This window comes from Ceratotherium simum, chromosome 10 (assembly GCF_057802395.1).
Source record: "Ceratotherium simum simum isolate JZ-2026a chromosome 10, ASM5780239v1, whole genome shotgun sequence".
In the NCBI taxonomy this organism is placed as follows: Eukaryota; Metazoa; Chordata; class Mammalia; order Perissodactyla; family Rhinocerotidae; genus Ceratotherium; species Ceratotherium simum.
In genome coordinates this window covers 10,192,626-10,210,108 of record NC_141909.1, presented here as the reverse complement: position 1 = coordinate 10,210,108, position 17,483 = coordinate 10,192,626, and the positions used below count along the sequence as shown (strand labels likewise).

General features: G+C 39.4%; 1 protein-coding gene across 1 annotated transcript in view; it reads right to left on the bottom strand.

The window, feature by feature from the left end:
- Positions 1-17,483, bottom strand: part of FGF14 (fibroblast growth factor 14) — a 612,072-nt gene that overhangs the window by 456,787 nt on the left and 137,802 nt on the right. The window lies entirely within an intron of this gene.

Below are 17,483 nucleotides of genomic sequence, written 5' to 3'. Positions count from 1 at the left end.
CTAAATTGGTTGGACTATTATGTAAGAAAAAATAAATTTCTGTCTTCTTTCAGTGACAGTTCTCTCAGGTCTCTTTGTCATAGCAGCTTAGCCTTTACTTAAGAAATCAATTTGTTCAAGCAAATTCTGCTCTTTAGAATACTACCTCTTCCAGCAGTAACTGCATTTGGATATAAACTTCCATCAATTCAAAAAATTTTAAAAGTCCAAAATAGATCATCTAATTTTTATAAACCCAAGTCATTGGTGATAAATAAATATCTAGTCCTGACATTTATTTATAACAACATCTGATTGGATTATTTAACTAAAACTAATTAAGGAAGGGAAAGGACCAATTTCCAATTATTGCTGTAAAGTAAGTCGGGGTATCAGTGTGGTAACAGTGTGGTAAAATGAGCAGGAAGCGGGCAGGCCATGGTTTAAATTCAAGATCTCACAAATACTAGGCACGTTAATTAATTTCTGTGAGTCTTAATATAATGCAATGCACATAATATGAGGATAAGACAATCCAGCCCACGACATTATAATAAATGTGTAGCCTGGAAATGGCAAATAGTAAACAGTCAGCAAGAGTGTAGCTACTAGCAGTAGTCTTTTAATTAATGACCATATTTATATACAATAGCTATAAAGAACAGTCTCTCTCATTGAAACAATAGTAAAAATCCTTTGATGACTATGTTGATGAGAACTCTGTGATTTCAAGCCTCGTTCTGGTTCCTCTGCTTGGGTTGTCTAGTCTTAGCTGATGCTCTTGGGTACCACTCCTTATTGCTGTCCCATAATGTTTGCACTGGGATGTTTTCTTCCCCATAGAAGCCCCTCATCATTATATTTAGAAAATGCTAATTCTTTATCTGCAATTACTTCAAAGTTTTCCCTAAATTCTGAGTATTTAACAAGGATACTGCTAAGGAGATTTGCATCTTCCATGCGTCCTGTAAAAACTAAACTGGTACTTATTACTTCGGGACTGGATTTTCTTGGAACTTGTGGCACGATGTAGATCTGCACTGGGTCTGAATTGTTCTACATTTTGGGTTCTGTATTCTTGAGTTCTTGGTCCTGAGTTCTTCTTTTATTGAAATGTGTAATTTGCAAGTTGGGTGTGAGGTAAAAACCTCATCCCCAATGCATAGGAAGAGAGAGGCAATGGTTCTTCCTATGCAGCTGCCACATCCTCTCTGGTTTCACAGAATTCTACTCTTTGACCAGTTCACACACACAATTGTGTGAGCTAAAGCAAAAGAAAGCACAGAATTTTAAATGAAAAAAAAATTCTCCCTTAAAATGATAATATTATCTAACTAAAGAATTTTGAATTCTTTCACAGAAACAACAGATGAGAGAGTTGAGTGTAAAAATATCAGGTGAATCTACATGAATTATCTTGAGACCTCTCAAGTTTTCATGCTATGGCATCAACAAGCTGAATCTTTTAATCAGGTGCAAGTTAGGGTGTCACTTGATCACTCGTTGATTATTTGATCACAACTGGTTTTGTGAAGCAAATATATCTTCTCGAATAAAGGATATTGAAAATAACAGTAAAATGTGCCTTATCTGGTGCAGTGAAGGAGACTATGCCCCAGTCCCAACAGAGGCCACATGAACGGGTCCATTGTTGTGACTAGCCTAGGATCCCTTTCTAAGGAAGAAACACATGTTTCTTTGAACACACATAAGTGCACAAGAAAAAAAAGATTTAAGTGTCTGAACCAGGAAATGAAATAACTTCACAATGATAGCCCTTCAAAAATGTGGTAGAAAGACGACCAATTTGTTCTTATTACATAAAATGTAACTACCAACTATCTCTAATCAATGTCAAAAGGAAAGAAAAGTAAAGCTGTTGCTCACCACTTAGGGAATGACACCAGAGATCTTTGTTTCATCTTCCCTTCAGAAATCCCAACCAGTAGGCAAATCAGCCTTCCATGTGTGCCCCTTCTTTCAATGATCCCAAATGCCTTCTACTGCTTGCCTGAGCTTGGATGAGTTATTTAATCATATCTACAAAACAGACATGGTGCTACTTGAACCATCTCTCTTAAAGGGTACTCTAAAAATTATTCCAGAAGAGTAATGTAGGTATGTCTTGACAAGCTTACAGCAATATGTAAATATAAGCACTTCTATTAGAATCTGTTAGTTAGAATTTATTCACCTTGCTTACCTGAAATTTTATGCCCATTGATTAGCAAGATGATAAGCCCCAGAGATCTGTTGTACAACACTGTACCTGTAGTCAACAATCATGTATTGTACACTGAAAAATTTGTTAAGAAGGGAGATCTCATGTTAATATTCTTACCACAACAAAATAAAATTTAAAAAGAAAGAATTTGGTAGAAAACATAAAGAACAATCAATGGAACTTTCTTATAGTTTTTCTGGTGAGTCTTGACAAAATGTAGACTAAGTTCCACCAGGGAAGGGATCATGTTTGGCTTATCCATATTTGAGTGTCTACAGCTTAGCAAAGTGCCTGACATATTGCAGTCATTCAATAAACTGGTTGCTAAATGATGGAATGGGTTAATTAAATAAGTAATGATATCTTTGAATTAGAAAAAAATTACCCGTAATCTATAACTCAATTACCATTAATATTTTGATATAATTTCCTCTAGCTTTCACTCCTACAGGGCCCTCATGAAAAATAATTTTTATAATATGATAATAATAGCTAACATTTATTGAACACACACTATCCATTAGACTAAATGAACACCTGGCAGCATTATCTCATAAACACAACTGCATGTGTTAGGGGCTTCTTTTATCCTCAAAAAACAAATATAGGAATTGAGATACGGATTTAAAGTGTCATTTGATATCCAAAATTTGGTTTTTATTCAATATTCAGGGACAAACCCATATGCAGGAGGGACCCATTGCATCCAAGTAAAAGTGTAGTAAGGAAAACATTAATTTAGCAGTTTACAATCAAAACTTTATGCCATCATTTTTCCTACTCACTACTTGAAAAACTTTACCTGCAACTGAACATAAAACATTATAAATATTTTGTTTTATTCCTTTCTTTTTAAAACAGACTATGTAATAGGTGGATATTATCATTTTCCTTTGCCTTAGAAAAGAAATGAAGCACAGAAAGGTGAAGTAACTTGGCCAGGATTTCTAACAGACTAGAGGAAGATTTATTCCCAGAATTCATCTCTCCTTAATTGCTAAGCTTCTACTTTTGCTACATACCCTCTCAAAAAAGTTAATGTATAATGATCATACTAATATGAGTATTTAAAAATTTAAAAAGCAAAGACCATCTGTGTTAAAGTTGTTACACTACCTTGCAGTCATGATAACGTTACTAAGATTTTCAAATGTTAATTAGTCCTCACACGTTGAACTAACAAAGGAAAGCAAACGATGCTACACAAATGTATGTGTCAACTTTTCAAACTGAAGGTGAGTTGGCAAGCTCACGTTAATCCACACACGTGCAGAAGTGCTTGAAAGAGATGGAGTTGGCAGTGGCAGAGAAGCAAAGCCAATTTGGAAACAGAGAAACACAAATCCCAGTTATCTTCAGGGAAAAGTGAGGAAATTTCATATCCAGGTTTGTTAGACAATTCATGACTGGCTCTATTTATTACGTTTCAATCAATCAACATTAAATTAGTATATGCTCCATTTGCAGGGCACTATATTCAGTATCATGGGATCTATAAAGAAGCAGAAAACACTGTTCTTGTCTTTTACACTCTTAGAAATTATTGATGAGTACTACTTTACCAATTAAAATAAAATGAGGAGACAGATAAAATGAGCAGACAGGCATTGTTACAGAAGTTTAGAGTACATATGCCCTCTTTTTTTGTTGTTTTGTTGATTAGTTCTTTTTATTACTTAATAAAATATTCTGAAATTTTCATATCATTTCATACAGTTTATGGAAATATTTTTAACGGCAGATAGCATCCCATTGTATCTATCATTAAATCATAATTTTTAAATCAGTTCCTTGGCCGTTTATATTTTTTCTATTTCTTTTGCATTAGTAAACAAAACTGCAGTGAATAACCTTGCAGCTAAATCTTGGACACATCATTCATTACTTCTTTAGAATAAAATCCTAGAAGTGAAATTTGTGAGACAAAAAGTATATGAAATATAAGGATTGGGGTTCATTAAGGTAAGATTTAATTTCTTACCTCAGTAATCTTGTTTATATCTTACATTGTTTTCTGTGCTTTCTTGTAAATTTCTTTGCTCCTAGGCCTCTATTTTTTTTCTCTTAGTGAATTGAAATATTTACATCCCATTTCTATTAGAGCTTTCCTTTAAAGAAATATTTTTTATTGAGGTATACTTGACATATAACATTATATTAGTTTCAGGTGTACAATATAATGGTTTCATATTTGTATATATTGTGAAATGAACACCATAATGTCTAGTTAACATGGATCACAATATAATCAGCAAATTTTTTTCTTGTGATGAGAACTTTTAAGAACATATACATATGTCTTCTTTTTTTTTTTTTTGTGAGGAAGATCAGCCCTGAGCTAACATCCGTGCTAATCCTCCTCTTTTTGCTGAGGAAGACCGGCTCTGAGCTAACATCTATTGCCAATCCTCCTCCTTTTTATCCCCAAAGCCCCAGCAGACAGTTGTATGTCATGGTTGCACATCCTTCTAGTTGCTGTATGTGGGACGCGGCTTCAGCATGGCTGGAGAAGCGGTGCATAGGTGCGCTCCCAGGATCCAAACCCGGGCCGCCAGTAGCGGAGCGCGCGTGCTTAACTGCTAAGCCACGGGGCCGGCCCAACATATGCCTCACTTTAAGATATTCAAGAGTCAAATAAGAGGAGAAGGGTGGGAAATAGACTTAACGTGTTCAGTATAAAAACGTGGAGGCCAGTCTGCCTGAAGCACAGTGTTTGTATAAAGCAATAAGTGGAGTGTAGGGTAGGAGAAGGAGGCGGGGCCAGATTACAAACAACTTTGGATTCTAGGCTAAGTTTGGACCTGATTTGTCAGGAAATTGTGAGATATCTCTTTCAAACCAGGTAATAGAATCAAAGCTGTGTTTTTAGGATGACTTCAGGTGAAACATGCAAAATATATTGCATGCAGAAAGAAAAACTGGAAGCAGACAAAAATGTGCAGACCAGTCTCTCATGACGTAAAATGACGACTGAACAAGAAGGGTAGTGGAAGAAGCGGGGGGAAGCGTCAGAAGGAAAGAACCTTTGAGACTTGACGACTCGTCACATATAAAGCAAGGGAACAGGAGGAGTCCAAACACCAAAGTTTCAAGCCTAGATGGATGGATGTCAGGAGGATGGCAGTGCCACTGACAGACTATTGCAGCCCAGGAAGGAGTGTCCTGGGAAAGAAACAACTAATTCAGTTTTGGATTTATGGAGTTCTAGGTACAGGAGGGCATCTACATAGAAACATGCACTGTCCATGGGACACATATAGCTGGAGCCACATAAACGGAGGCCAGAAGGGGCATCAAGGCCTAAAGATGAAGATTTAAGAGTGTCTATTACAATGGATGAGATTTCCAAGAAGGGTAGGAAAACTAGCAAAGGGCTGAGAGTTTATCCTTGCATTACTTCCTTACTTGGGAGCAAACAAAAGAAGAGATAGTAAAGAACTGGTTAGAAAAGTAAAGAGAGCCTTGACAGTTTGCTGTTGTTACAATCGAAAGAAAATTTTGAGATGGTCAGAGAGCATGAGTACTGAAGAAAAAGAAATGTGTTACACAATCAGAAAGAAATGTGATTTTGCAGATAGCAGCTTCACAGAATGACAGTAGCAGTAGCTAAGGATAGAGGACACAGAAGACAGTGAGGAATGGAGGCTAAGTGTGAAAATCACCAACTATGCAAAAATTACAGTAGGGTACTGAGAACAGCATGTGTGTTTGTGTGTGTGTGTGTGTGTGTGTGTGTGTGTGGTAGGGGTGTCTTGTGTGGTGAAATACAGGACAATGGATGCTGGAAGAGAACTTCACCTGTGTCTATTTCAACCAAGTCGCCAACCTGGTAGTGCTCAGATAACCGAGTGAGTGAGTGGGAGAGAACTCCCCTTGTCCCTCAGTTCTTAAGCAGAATTTAGGAAAAGAAGTGTCCTGGGAAGCTCTTCCACATCTCTTGAACTCCTTGGTGAGATTAAAAATACAAAAAGGATTTCTTCAGAGTTAGAATGCAGTAGCATTTTCTTCCTCCTCCTCATGAGAAACCTGAAATGGATTCTAGAACCCATTACTATGGGTTGGGTGGGGGATTGACCATGTTCTCTAAAGGCAGACCCAGGGTGACCTGAGCTCCCAGACTCAGTGGGGCAGGGATGCGTGAGTGCTCCCACCAGATGAGATCAGAGCCAGGCAGGAGAGCAAGTGGGCCTTGGCCCCATCCCTGTAAGCTTCCTGGTGGAAGAGGAGACCTCGGTAAATCCAGGTGGGAGGCCCTGTGGCCCAGGATTTGGAAGGAGACCACCTCTGAGCATAAAGATGCATGCGTTCCATGTCAATGGAACTTCAGGAGAGGAAGTCTATGACAGCGCCATCGGGACAGAAGGGTGAGCTTTAGCATGGGCCCAGAGAGAGAAAAGCAGCAGAGCTGGGCCACCCGTCTTGCCTACCCTCTTACCTACACGCCACCCCATCAGGGAGTTAAGTGGCAGCTGCCAAAGGGAGGACAGGAAGGAGAAGAAAGCCACCATCTCCCTGGGACACAGACGTCCAACCTGAGCCACACCTGACCTGAGAGAAGTGCAAGACTGAGTCGATGTACTCGTTTAGAATTTTAATTTGACACGGTATATTGTGCATATGCTTTCTGAATTAAGTCAGTTCTATAGCAAGAGGAATTTCATCATCTGAGAGTAATCAAATATCATGGCTCCATCCAGCTCTCTACCCAGGGTAGGAGGAGATCATCCTCACCAAACACATAAAGGGATGGGTATGCAAAGGAGAGTTGAGTTTAATCATGAGTTTATACCTAAGTGTGGCAGATGTTGCATATTATGTTCCTCTCCAAGAGAGCCACATGCAGTTTAACATATTAAAAGCCCTGATAGGTCCTGCAATAAAGAAGCCTGTTTATTTTCTAAATCCTAGTATTTCCCAAATTTATTTATCCAAGGAATAGTCTTTTTCAGAGAACTCCAATAACATCCTCATAATCTAATATTTCATTAAACAGAATTTGAAAAACATTGTTCTGGACATTTGGCATATTACTAAATCTCTATCTCCAAAATAAATTTTGGAATATTTAATTACTTAATGGTTCATTCTAAAGAATGAGCTATACAATGTTATTCCATTATTTAAAAATGTTATAACAAAATGTTAGCTATAGTACTGCATTCTGCAATTTTTCATTTAGCTAATCTCATCAAGAAATTAAACATCCTACATAAGTGAATTTTCATGATAACTGGTACTTACTCCTGTACATATCAACATTTTAAAATGTCAACGATTAAAATTAAAACCTCTGAAAATAATTCAGCATTTTTATTACTCAGGGTAGTCACTATAAACACGAATGTTACACACAGTCATGACTCGCTGGTAGAGTGTCTGTGCCCTTGGAGACTATGGGGGTAAAGGCACAAGGCTCCCTCCAGGATCCTGACTTTCGATGGCTTGGGTGTGTTGCAAATTTTCGTTTGTCTCGTCTCTTGCAATCAATCTGTCAGCTGTTCCTTACAGTCAGTAGGCTCTGGGTGAGGGCTGCGGGCACTGACAATCCTCTAAGAGTCTGGACTTTGGGAAAGCTTTGTTGATTACCTAAGAACCTTTTCTGTTGGCTTGTTGGTTTTGCTTTTACTCACTGCCAGACTCAATCTTTTAAAATGTCAGAAAACAGAATGTCACGGTGAAACAGTATTTTAGTCTTGAGGGCTGCTGCACCCGGTAAACAGTGTGTGCACTGCATAAAGGACTGAGGCCAGGGGGTGAGTGGGGCTAAAATCCAATGGGAGTGCTAGCTGTGGAATCCTGAGCCTGTGGGACTTCTCTTTTTTCCTGGTTAAGGTCTGCACTCACAGGACTGCACTACCAGAGCGGGTGTCTTGTCTAATTTGACCAGGGGCACCCTCTAGACTGGAGGCAGGGGTGCAGGATGGAGTAGGGGTAACCCCAACAGTGCTGGTGCTTCAGTCCATAATAGGTGCCATTCGCTTTACATGATTCCTTTTCAGCTTCTCTTCCAGCATCTTCAAAATAATGTTGCCGAATCTGTCCTTCTATGAAGCCTCATTTAATCTCCAAACAATATCCCCTTTATTGGCAAAAGTGCACCATTATCTAAATATCACTGACAAATTAGAACCGAAATTTACCCCCCCACAAAACTCATTTTCCTTGTTCTACATCTCAGTCTACACAGGCTATGACCCACAAATGGAGAAAATTAAGTCAACATAATACTAGACTGGCCTGGTCACAACTTATTACTGACCCCAGACACCTGAATATCTATGAGGCTAATCCAATCTGTCTGGACCACGTTAGAAAAGAAAGGGGCTGGGAAAGGCATTACATACATTTGCAGCAATAGAGAAGATAAGCCACTTCCCAAAAGTAAGTCACATTGAGAAGAGCTGCAGAGGACACATCCTAAGGGTTAACCTACACTTATACAGCAGAGGCCACCATGGCGAGGTCTAGCTCTGTTCTAGTAGGAAATTCACTACTTTTAGGGGGAAAAAACAGTATTTAGGTTCTAATTCTGCCACTTAACCATTACATAACTTTGCTGAGCTTCAGTAACTTCATCAATAAAATGATTAATGATGATACCTGCTTCCCAAAGTGAGGATTACTTAAAATCATGGAGGTGAAAGCTTTCTAAACTGTATAAATAAATAAAGTTTAAGTGTCATGGAAGCCTCTTATATCTGGAAGCTTGGTAATTAGAAGTGGCCTGGAATAGGAAAGTTCCCAAAAGTGACCTGGAAAAGGAAAGTTTCCATTCATTGAGACAGGTCTCTGGCCCCCTAAGTAAATAAGATGCAGATTCTTTTCCCCCACCTCATGTTGTTTTGACATAATGAAGATCAGGTGAAGATATACTACAAAATATAGCACATGTTAACACCACCACAGAACAATAAGGGTTTCTACCCCCAGCAATAGAGGACAAGGGTGATCATGCTGGGGATGGTGAATTTCTCCATTATTTGGGAAAAATGCTGATTAAATTAATGACCTCCAAACAATCTAAAAACTTTCATAAAATATATAATGGATAGCTGTCTTCATAAAGTTAGTCTAGTTGATATTGTGGTTAGTTAATCTGATGGCGCTTGCCCATGGCACAAACCTAGAATCCAGGGTGCCTGGGAGGGTTCTAGAATTGCCTTGAAATGCAGGAGGAAGGCAAAGTCAGCATGGGGGATCTGCCAGAGCTCTGGATCAGTCCTGAGGTGATGGGTGAATATCAGCTACAGGTGGATCTCAGAGGTGGAACCAAGATCCTAAAACTCCTCAGCATTGGGTTTATAGGAGCTGCCAAGAACCCCAGGAGCCCCAAATAGCAAATCACCCCCAAGAACCCCAGATCCCAGAAGCAGTTTTAAACATTATTAAGATTCCTAAGAAGCAGTGAAGCCACAAGTCTCCGAAGACCTCTGTTTGAGCCTAGCAGTAAGGGGTACCTAACATCTGGTTGTAGCTGTTAGTAGAGCTCAGGGTTTCTCAACAGCAGCACTATTGATGTTTGCGGCCAGATAATTCTCTGTGGTGGGGAGGTGTCCGGTGCACAATAGGATGTTGAGCAGCATCCCTGGCCTTACCCACCAGATGCCTGTGGCACCATCCTCCAACTATGACAACAACTGAAAATGTCTCCAGACATTGCCAAATGCCCCCTGGAGAGCAAAGTGGCTCCTAGTTGAGAACCACTGGTGGAGCTGAAGTCCTCTACTTCTCTCTACTATATTGTGTACTAAGCTCTAATCTCTACTATATTATGGAGAAAATGTAGTAGAGATCACACGCTACTGACCAATTTGCTTTCTTTTTTCATTCATTGTTAAGAGACCACTTCAGGAAGTAGCTAGGTGACACCTCTAAATCATTGATGATCTGAGATAGTTCCATTTAAATTTACCAAAATGGCTCTTGCTTTGGAACAAGAGTTCAAATTCTAACCCCCTTTCTTCTGGTCATTTTTATCAGTGCTCTGTTTCCATCAATTAAAACAGAATCATTTTGTCCTTGTCAAATAGAAATACAGTGTGGGTCACCTCAGAATTTCCCTCTTTCGTTGCTGCCTTCTTAAAGTAGCAAACGATTCTCCTATAATCTGTAACTCCTTTGACCATTTATTCTGATTAAATTTGATCAAAATTTGAGCTTGAAAAGTACTGAATGGAAAACCAGGCCCAAGAGGAAATACAAATGTCCAACCATCTTTTAATATTACATACATTGAAAGGAAAATTTTACTGAGCTGCATTCAGTCAATGAAAACACACACAAAAAACAAAGAGAATGGAAATAAAGCAGTGTTGGAAGGGAAGCAATCCATTTAAGGACGTAAATTAGAATTATAAAACTGGAAAGAAAGCAGACTATCATGTTCAGTTGTCTTACTAACCCATAGGCAGAGATATCGTCAGAAAGGTCTGTGATGGAAGATTTACCCTTGCTTGTAAATGAGGCAAGATTACAAAGTAATGTAATTTCCTGAATAAATTGTGAGTAAGTAATTAACTTATCAAGGAATTCTGTTTCGGGAGGGCAATTAGATGAGGAAACACAGCCTTTTCTCTGTCTCGGAAACTTCTGCTGGGAGACCAAAGGCTACTACTGCCTGATTCAGCTCGTGTCTACTTGGGTTAAAACCATATGTCTGCAGAGAGGGAAAACACCACCCACCATCACCTAATTTCTAAAGGGCTAATCTTGTGACTGAGTACACTCATCTAGGACTGTAACTCTTCGTATATCAATGCACGTTTCCTCTACCCTTTCCCACATCAGGACTCCTTTACAAGGCATACTTGATGTGGGACAGATTCTGGTAAATAAGGTAGGTTTTAGAAGATAAAACTGGAATTTGACAATGACAAGAAAATATATTTATTGATTAGTAAAGTATTGAAAAACACTTGGTTGCCACTGGGAATTCAGGTTGGGCACAGCGCTCACCCAAACTCCAAACTTTTACTCAGTAATATTTTGATTTGAGAACATCGAGGGATGGTATGAGTTGACGGAGAGAGGGAAAAATGAAAAGAAGATCGGGAACCTAGATCATACACATGCAAGAGGTCTTTTTAAAAGTAACTAAAGTGGAAGCTAAAACAGAGATGCCCAGCGACTCATCAAATTTTGTTGAAATGTTTCCCAAGCTTCTCTTGGGAACTACAGTATTAGATGTTCTAAAGAGTTAACACATCTCCTGGAATTTCCCACATCTTAAGCAGAACTTACCTCCTCCACAAGATCTGATCTAAACTATTACATAACTTACTAGCAATTGCTCATGCTAGAGCATGAGTGTAGTTTAATAAATGGATGGCATTGCTTGATTTAAAATTAAGACTTGATGCTGATAATACAGTAAAACATAGTTTGTCTTTAAGTTATATGCTATGCAATATCAGGTTTCTAAATTAAATTTAGGCAGTTTGTAATATAATAATAGAACATGAACTGAAAATTTGTTGAAAAGATAAATGGCATTTTTTCCCAATGAAAGAATATTCATTTGCCTTCACTTTTTAAACAAGATTAACATATTTCTATCTGAATTTAGTGGTTTGTTTAAAACTCATTTTCTGGAAGATAAGGAAAAAGGAGGATTGGCTTACGTAATAGTTGGCATAATAAGGACAATAAGATTATTGCAAAATTAAGCATTGGCTGGCTTAAAACTGACATGTTTCTCATGACAATAGCATCAGAGTAAATGATGGTAGATATATATAGTTTATCCATTAGGGAAAAAAACACCACCAAATAGAAATTCATTACACCCAAGAATAAATCTTTAGAATAACAGCATTTTTCTGGAAGTGGATTCTTTCAATAGTTTTCTGATGGTTTTAACGTCACCTTGTTTTTTCTTTTTTCCTTTTCATGTGCATGTGCATTTCTAATCAATAGAGTCTTCAACTACCTATCTTATGCAGTATGTATTTTTTCCATCCATACTTCCATTTTTTGTAATTGCTTCTGCTAGGCCACAAGGAAAGGGTAGAGCTTCATACAAGAAATAAAGGATTTTGACAAGGCTGCCAGTCCGCAGTGTTTCTGGAGGGACCACTTTCAGTTTTGTCATCTCTTTTCTTCCTCCCAGCCCTTCGAGCTGACTTGACTGATGTCTGTCCCAGCTCCATTCCAGTGATGCCTATGGCTAGGAGCACAGCTGCAACTTTAGCCCACGGATGGATCAATTTGGGGGAGTGGGAATACCTTTCTCCCACACCCTCCCCAGAGGAGGGTCAGAAAGCCCAGCAGCCAAGGCTCCTGTTTGCCTTTCACCCCTCTAGCTTGCCGGGTCTGCTGCTTCCTTTCCTCATGCCTCTCTCAGCTCAGTTACTCTGTCTTACTCCCTTTTAGGACGGAGCCCCTACCCAACACTGGCCTGCTTGCCTAGGGCTCTACCAGCTTGCCTATTGCTCAACAGACTCCTACTTTAGTGGCCATCTCCTGCCCCCTGTACCTCCAGTCTGAGGACTCGGAGCACATGGGAAAAACATGGCAGCATATGGGAGCAGACTGATGACCCCAGCATGCCCTGATCCCGAGTCCCTCAAGTGACAGCTGTCTCAATGAATTATTTATTCCACCCATTTTATGCTGTGGACACTGTCAGAGGGACTACAAATGAACTTGTGAGAGATGGGCTCTTGGTGTCATTAACTGAATGGTGGATGTGAATGATAATGTAAAAATTTCAGGGTCAGTTAAGCAGGTTTGGGATAAATCCCACTGAAGTAAAACTAATAAGAAAACTAAATTTAGAATGTTATCACTGCGAGTTTATCCAGTGATCAATGGATGGGCTTCAGGGGGTCTCTATGCCCCCTGCAACTATACAGACATAATTTTACCTCTGGATGCAATTTTCTGGAGATAATTTTAATATTCTCAAAAGAGAACATGATTTGAAAAAGTTAGAAGTCATTCTCCTCATTCATCTGCTCATTTTATAGATGTCACTTCCAAGACCCAAAGAGATTGCCCTGAAATGCAAATATAATTATCTCACTCCCATATTGGAAAGGTTTCAGTGGCTCCCCCCAACTCTCCAGATAAAATCCAAAGCATGACATACTTGGCCTGTGTGGGGATCTGGCCTCAGCCCCCCTCTCTAGGTTCACACCCACCACTCATCAACATGCACACCCTTTACAGACAGACTGAACACTGCCCTTTGTGAGCACACTTTCCCCACCTCCACCTGGATAACTTTAATAAATCGTTGTAGGCTCATCCAGCATCCCTTACTCTGTACAAACTTCCCTGGCTACCGCCTCAACGCTCAGTCTCCGTGAGGTAATGTTCTTCCTTGTTTTTATAGCAACCTGTATACACCTCTCTCCCAGTACATATCCCATTGCACTATTAATGTACATTAGCTCATCTCTGGATTTATCCCTCTTGTGGAAGCCCTACCCTCCACCCAGCTCTTTGAAGGTAGAACTTTTCTGCCTTCACACTCCCCAGATCTAACACAGCTACTGGAACATTCTAGGTTCTCTATAAATGTTTGTTATACAAATGAACAAATAAACAGATGAATGAATGAAATTTTAAGTATAGGACATTAAAGATAAAGCACTGAGCATCTCATACAATCCAAATATTACATTTTATAGATAAACTAGCTCACTCAAGATGCTGTGTAGCTAGTTTGTGAGAGACCAGAAGTAGAAATCTGCTTCTGATTCCACTGATATTTCTACTGTGCCCCAGGGCTTTATGTCTTTGCTCTGAAAAAAAAAAAATCGGGAGCATTTTTTTCTGCATCTTTCAAAAACCAAAAAGGAGGCATCTGCAGACCTCCCCAGGCAGAGGGAGCTATTCCTCACCTTCTCTACAAGGACGACTCTCTGCCTGATTCCTTTCCAGGGGATCTATAATTTGCAAATTAGTTAAGGGTGAGTACATCACTAGAGAAGCCCTTGATCTTCAATGGAGAGAGAGAGAAAGAAGAAGGAGGAAGAAGAGGAGGAGGACCAGGAGGACAAGGAGGAGGAAGAAAAAGGAGAAAGAGGAGGCAGAGGAGAGAAGAAGGGAAGAAGAGAGAGGAGGGGAGGGGAGGAAAAAGAAGAGGAGAGGAAAGAATAATTTTAGGCAAATTTTCTTTAAGACATCTGTTAAAGCCTAATTACATTTTCTTTTTTTTTTTTTTTTTTTTTTTGTGAGGAGGACCAGCCCTGAGCTAACATCCAATGCCAATCCTCCTCTTTTTTTCCTGAGGAAGACTGGCCCTGGGCTAACATCCATGCCCATCTTCCTCCACTTTATATGGGATGCCGCCACAGCATGGCTTAACAAGTAGTGCGTCGGTGCACACCCGGGATCCGAACCGGCGAACCCCGGGCCGCCACAGTGGAACGTGTGCACTTAACCGCTTGCACCACCGGGCCGGCCCCCCTAATTACATTTTCTATGGGTAATTGACACGCAAATTCTCAGTTATTTATATCTCAAGTGAAAACCAAATCTGAAGTTATATCAAGTACAAAATAAATCTGGTCACCATTGATCATGATAACCCAACTGCACTTTCCGGAGCACAGAAAGCTTGTTTCCATATCAAATGATGACTGAGCAAGTGTAGAGCAAAGTGACGCCCTACGCACCGCGAGGGCCAGGTGCCAGCTTGCTGGGCTGTCCGGAGCTGCCCTGCACCGAGCTTTAACGACAGTTCCAAGGGGATTCTCCAGTCCTGCTACGTGTTCATTCCCTCTGCAAACCTTCAGTTGCTTCTCTCCTCCAATTCACTACAACATACCAATAGGGCAAATAAAGATAAAGATGTTCTTCCCCCTCTACCGCAATGGCTAGTGTTCATTGCACTAAAAGATGCCAAGAAGTAGAGTGGACACCAGAATTAAGAGGAGAATAATTGGCCACCATCTGTAGTGGGCTGGATCCCACTCAGCAACTTGCAGTATCCCCAGTGCAGCCTGTCCTTTCTCATCTCCTTGTGCTCAGCCATGCGGATCCCTCTGCTTACAGTGTTCCTCTCTGCCCAATGCCCCTTCCCTGAATAACACCTGCTTTACCTCACATCTCTGCAGAGAAGTTAGTCCCCAGGAGGCCTTTCCTGATTCCTCAAGAGTGAGAGGCCCCCGGGTGCTCCCTTGGTACCCACTATTGTAGTTACATTTTCCCAGGTCTCTCTCCCAATACATGGATGGCTACTTAAGGGCAGAGGCTGTGTTCATAGGAGACACTCCAAAATAGCTGGAAAATGGATGACTTACTCTGTTTTGCAAATAAAATTCATGTAATTTTATTTTAATGAGTATCTAGGGAAAATGATATCACCTCTTGGGAAAAGGACAGAGGGCTCCTAGTAAGACCCATCAGGGCTGTCTTACAACAGAACATGACTAAACACCAAGAACAAAGTCAAAGTTTTGCAAGAGGCAATTAGAGGATTTTGAGAAATATCTAAGGAGCTTCACCCTTAGTTTCTCGGCTGGTTTAACAAGTTTTAGTTCAGCTGGTTGCAGGTTGTAGAGAAAAATCTTTGAGATATTTAAACCAATAGCAGTGCTCTCAGTTATAAGAAAAGGGAAAAAACAAAAGGAAATGAAAACCGGTATGAATGTAGCATCTTTAAAGAATAATAAATTAGCTGGAAACAGCATCCAAATAGCAGCTCCCAAGATGTCACTATGTAATTATAGCGCATCAGCGTATGTCTTGCATATTCCAAAATAACCCGTTACACTACCCTCTTTTTTCCCAAACTGGGGAAGGAAAAATGACAGCATGTCTCAAAAGTGAAAACTAAATAGTTCCTTACTAACAAGGGTGACTACCAGCTTTGAATGTCCAATATTTTCTATAAATATATCACACATAAAGAAATCTGAATGCATATTCCTAGAATTCAAATTACCCTTAGTCGATTTTCAAGGATTTTCATAATGCCTTAGAGACAAAATGATTTTTCCTGTTGAATTTCAAATAAAGAAGAGATTATCACGCTAAAAATAGAGGGTAACTAACAGGTTTTGTTGAGTTGAGGATCAGGAGGAGCCTTTGTGCACACGGCCTCTTTGGTATGATCCTCCAAAATGATTCACAGAGGAGATGAATAGCTTCATTAGCAAGCGATACCAGGAGTCATGGCGGGTCAATGTCCATTTCAGTCCCCTGGTGTTCAGCTGCGTGATTATCCCTAGAAGCAGTAGGCTCATGCATTCACTCTGTATCCGCTGTGGCTGAGACCTGGGTAGATTCCACTGAACACACAGATTTCAACATTTTAAAGCAGATGTTGATTTTCAGATCACGTAGTTGGGGAAAACTGCTCTTCGTGGATAGTGCAAGAAATACTTGCACTGCTTTTAACATTTTAAATGCTTAAGATAAAACATGTTAAGGTTTTTACATTAAAAAATATTTTAAGTACTTAAGATGAAATATTTAGGTTAAACACTAAAACTTTTCAGAAGCAATCATTTACCATTTAAAATGGAAACAAAAATTCAAAATCATTATTTTCTGCCTATTATTGCTTGGACCTTTCTTTCAAGTGATGAAACTCAAAAAGTTTCACTTTTGATTCCATGTTCATCCTGTCCCTGTGAGGAGCTACATAAAGGAAAATGGGGCTATAATCCTTATTGCTGAGAATCTTTCAGCATTACATGTTCTGGATAGGTAGTTGTTTATTTTAGACAGTCTTGCTAAAATTCCTAGCAGGATAATTACCTGTGATAGTTATTTTTATGTAAATGTAGCTGTAAGAAGGCTTCATGACCCCTTTTATTAACTCATGTAACAATGACCCAACATAGCCAATTATAACCAACATTTAGCACCTACTAAGAGGTAGCCATATGTTAGGCATCGGACTCATAGAAATAACACATTTTCCTTGGTATCTGGACTTTTTCTGATCCTCTAAATAGTTCATTTTTACCTGTATTGTATTGATGTTTTCATCCCATATCATCTTAGGAATCAGTGATTTATTTTCCAATAGCAGATTTGATAGATATTTCTTTGAGGTTAAGTAAGGTGGACTTATCTTCATTTTAAGATAGGGAAAAGGAGCAGGAACAATGAAAAATTACATGGTATTGTAATTTAATGAATGTAGCTAAGAGTCCATCCCAGGTGCTAAGGGTTTATATAACATCATGTTTTCTTCTTCAGTCTTCAAAAAACGTGAGAGGCACTCACATTAGAAATAATATCTGTTGTGCATGAAGATTAGAGAGAGCGAACGAGATTAATAAATGCCAATATTCTCATTTTATGCCTACTTGTATTAAAA